The following is a 4,141-nucleotide window of genomic DNA, read 5'->3' as shown; positions in this document are numbered from 1 at the left end:
GCCTCCCTCGTATTCCAACAATTTTGTCCACTTATACTCCTTTAAATCTTTTTTTGTTCAATTATACCTTAATAACAATAGGGGTACATTCATACCCCTCAATCCTCTCTACACCTTAATTTTACCTTCTTAGATATAGGTACAGATGCGTTTTACAGAAAACCATCTCTTTCATTCTATTTTTTTCAATTTTATTTATATAGCGTCTAATACAACAGATGTTGTCTCTAGACGCTTTCCAGAGATCCAGAACATGAACATAAACATAAACATAAACATAAACCCCCGAGCAATTATTATATAAACAATGGCAGGTAAAAACTCCCTTAGTGGGAGAAAAGCCTTAAGCCAAACAGTGGCAAGGAAAAACTCCCCTTTAGGAGGGAAGAAACCTTGAGCAGGACCAGGCTCATAAGGGGGGACCCTCCTGCCGAAGGCCAGACTGGGGGAGTCAGGGACGTCGACAGCACACAGCAGGCAGGTGGAAGCAGCAGCGGGATGACCAGAGGTGGGGGGGGGGGGGCGTCAGCAGCACACAACAGTCATGTGGAAGCAGCAGCGGGATGACCAGAGGGGGGGGGGGGCGTCAGCAGCACACAACAGTCATGTGGAAGGAGTAGCGGGATGACCAGAGGGGGGGGGGGGGTGCAGGCAGGCGGAAGCAGCAACAGCAGACATCCACGTAGGCAGGTGGAAGAAGCAATGGGATGACCAGAGGGGGGGGAGGGCCGGGAACACAGGCCAGAACGCAGCTCCTGAGGCTCCGGCCTGCAAACATACACAAAAGAGAAAAAAGGGGGGCCGGCACAAGAAACTACAGGAACGATGGACAAAAATGATAGCTATGAGATATTTATAATAAATAAAAATGGTAATGGAGAAGAGAGGCAGGGAAAAGGAGAGGAGAAGAAGGGTGAGAGGCACCGCCCAGCGGATCATGTCGGTGCCCCCCTGCAGCATAAGCCTATAGCAGCATATCTACCGCAAAGCTATATTTGAGACTAACTATTATAGTTTTGTTCTATAGCTGCGACTATGACTACTGACTCTAACACACTAAAGTTTACACTACCTAGAGATTTACCAACACCAGCTAGAGGTTTACTAAACACTAACTATAAGCTTTACTAAACAGAAAGGTTTTAAGTTTAGTTTTAAAGGTGGAGGTGGTGTCAGCCTCCTTAACCCAGATTGGAAGTTGGTTCCAAAGTAATGGTGCCTGATAGCAGAACGCCCGCCCTCCAAATCTACATTTAGATACTCTAGGAACTACGAGTAAACCTGCACCCTGGGAGCGGAGAGCTCGGCCAGGAACATAAGGCACTATCAAATCTTGTAAATACTGCGGAGCTAAGCCGTTTTGGGCTTTATATGCAAGTAATAAAATTTTAAATTGAATTCTGAATTTTACAGGTAGCCAATGGAGCGACGCTAACACTGGAGAGACGTGGTCTCTCCTGCTAATTCCTGTCAGTACTCGTGCTGCTGCATTCTGGATCAGCTGGAGCCTATTCAGCAAATTACTTGGACATCCTGCTAACAACACATTACAGTAATCCAGTCTAGAAGATACAAACGCATGAACTAGTTTTTCTGCATCCCTCTGCGAGAGGATTTTCCTAATTTTTGCAATATTACGGAGATGGAAAAACGCTATTTTACAAACCTGATTAACATATGGTTTAAACGACAAATCCTGATCGAAAACAACACCAAGGTTTCTCACAGTTGCACTGGAAGCCATCGCAACACCATCTAATCCCTTCCTAAGATGCTCTGGACCAAGAATGATAACCTCTGTTTTATCTGAATTTAGAAGCAAGAAATTTCTGGACATCCAGTCCTTGATGTCCCTAAGACATGCCTGAAGTTTAACTAACGGTTCTGTTTCATCCGGCTTCATAGACAAGTAGAGCTGCGTATCATCAGCATAACAATGAAAGTGTATGCCGTGATTCTGGATTATACTTCCCAAGGGCTGCATGTATAAACTAAACAAAATTGGCCCTAGCACTGAACCCTGCGGAACACCTCATGTACATGAACAAACTGGAACCTGTCAGATAGATATGATTTAAACCAACGTAGAGCTGTCCCTTTAATCCCAACAACATGCTCTAACCTGTGCAGTAAAATGCCATGATCAACAGTGTCAAAAGCAGCACTGAGGTCCAGTAAAACCAATATGGACACTAATCCCTTATCTGAGGCCATAAGAAGGTCATTCGTAACTCGAACCAGTGCTGTCTCTGTGCTATGATGCATTCTGAACCCTGACTGAAAGACTTCAAACAGATCATTTCTATACAAATAGTCACATAACTGGCTTGAAACTGCCTTTTCCAGAATTTTAGATACAAATGGAAGGTTAGAAATTGGCCTATAATTAGCTAAGGTGTCTGGGTCAAGGGAAGGTTTTTTAAGTAAAGGTTTAATTACTGCCACTTTGAAAACCTGTGGTACATATCCTAAGCTTAGGGACAGGTTGATTTGGTCCAGTATTGTCACACCAATAAGAGAAAAAACATTTTTTAATAGTCGAGTCGGGATGGGGTCTAACATACATGTGGTTGACTTAGCTCTATTAACGAGTGAAGTCAGCTCAGGGAGGTCTATAGGATCAAAACAGTCTAGAGACAAGTCAGAGCCTAGGGAAGTCGCTAAAGCTGAAGAAACGCCCACAACCGGCTGGTTGATTTCTTCTCTAATTCTCGTGATTTTACTGTTAAAGAAGCTCATAAAGTCCTCACTACTGAGAGCTGCAGGAATACACGGCTCCACAGAGCTGTGACTCTTTGTCAGCCTGGCTACAGTGCTGAACAGAAAACGTGGGTTACTTTTGTTATCCTCTATCAACGTTGAATAATAAGCTGTTCTTGCTTTGCGACTGGCTTTTTTATATACTATTAGAATATCTTTCCATTCACGATAAGAGTCTACAGACTTACAAGAGTGCCACTTCCTTTCTATTTTACGCACGCTTTGTTTCAACATGCGAATATCTGAATTGTACCAGGGAGTTAAGCTCCTGTGGCTAGAAACCCTCCTTTTCAAAGGAGCAACTTCATCTAAAGCTGAGTGCAACAGATCAGCAGTGTTACTAACAAGAAAATCAACATCAACATCAGAGGTAGAACCCAGGTCACTGGCCTCTATTGCTTCAGTAGAGGCTTCACTATTTTCCACTGTCGCAAGACGAGCAATGGTCTCCTTAAATTTAGCAATAGCTTCATCAGACAAACATCTGCTAAAATAATACCTCCTGCCCTGCACTTCAACATCAACAACATTCAATTCCAACGTTATTAAATAATGGTCAGATAAAAGGGAGTTAACAGGTGACACCAACAGACCATCAGTTTCAACACCGTAGGTGAGAACGAGATCGAGAGTATGACCAAAACAATGCGTCGGCCCGTCCACTTTTTGTGAGATACCCATTGATTCTAGAAGAGAATTGAAAGCTAATTTAAGATTATCGCTTTCAACATCCATATGAATATTAAAATCACCCACTATGATTAATTTATCTGTACTGATCAATAATCCAGAAAGGAAATCTGAAAATTCAGACAAAAACTCTAGATAAGCGCCAGCAGGGGGCCGATACACTACCACTAACACAACTGGCTTCTCTGATTTCCAGCTCGGAAATTTCAGACTAAGCGTGAGGCTTTCAAACGTATTATGATTGCACTTAGGTTCAATTTTTGTTTGGAGACTGGAGTTATAAATTGCTGCGACTCCTCCGCCCCGGCCCGTGTTTCTAGGAATGTGATGATTAAAGTAGCCGGGCGGAGTTGATTCATTCAAACTAACATACTCTTCATCCTGTAACCATGTTTCTGTTAAGCAGAAAACATCACTCCTGCTCTCTGTAATTATATCGTTTACTAACAGAGACTTGGAGCTTAACGATCGTATATTTAGTAGTCCGCATCTAATTTTTCGGTCTCTTATTGGTACCAAATGTGCATTGGTTTTAATTTTTACAAGATTATTTTGGTTAACGCCTCTATAACGCCGCACCTGGTGAACTAGTGGAGGGCGGGGAACTGCAACTACTTCTATTTTGCTAGGCACCTGGTTAGAGTTACCAGTTACATCATGTAATCTTATAGTTTTGTTGGCAGGCGTTGGT

This window comes from Cololabis saira, chromosome 1 (assembly GCF_033807715.1).
Source record: "Cololabis saira isolate AMF1-May2022 chromosome 1, fColSai1.1, whole genome shotgun sequence".
Classification (NCBI taxonomy): domain Eukaryota; kingdom Metazoa; phylum Chordata; class Actinopteri; order Beloniformes; family Belonidae; genus Cololabis; species Cololabis saira.
This window is presented reverse-complemented; position numbering follows the sequence as displayed.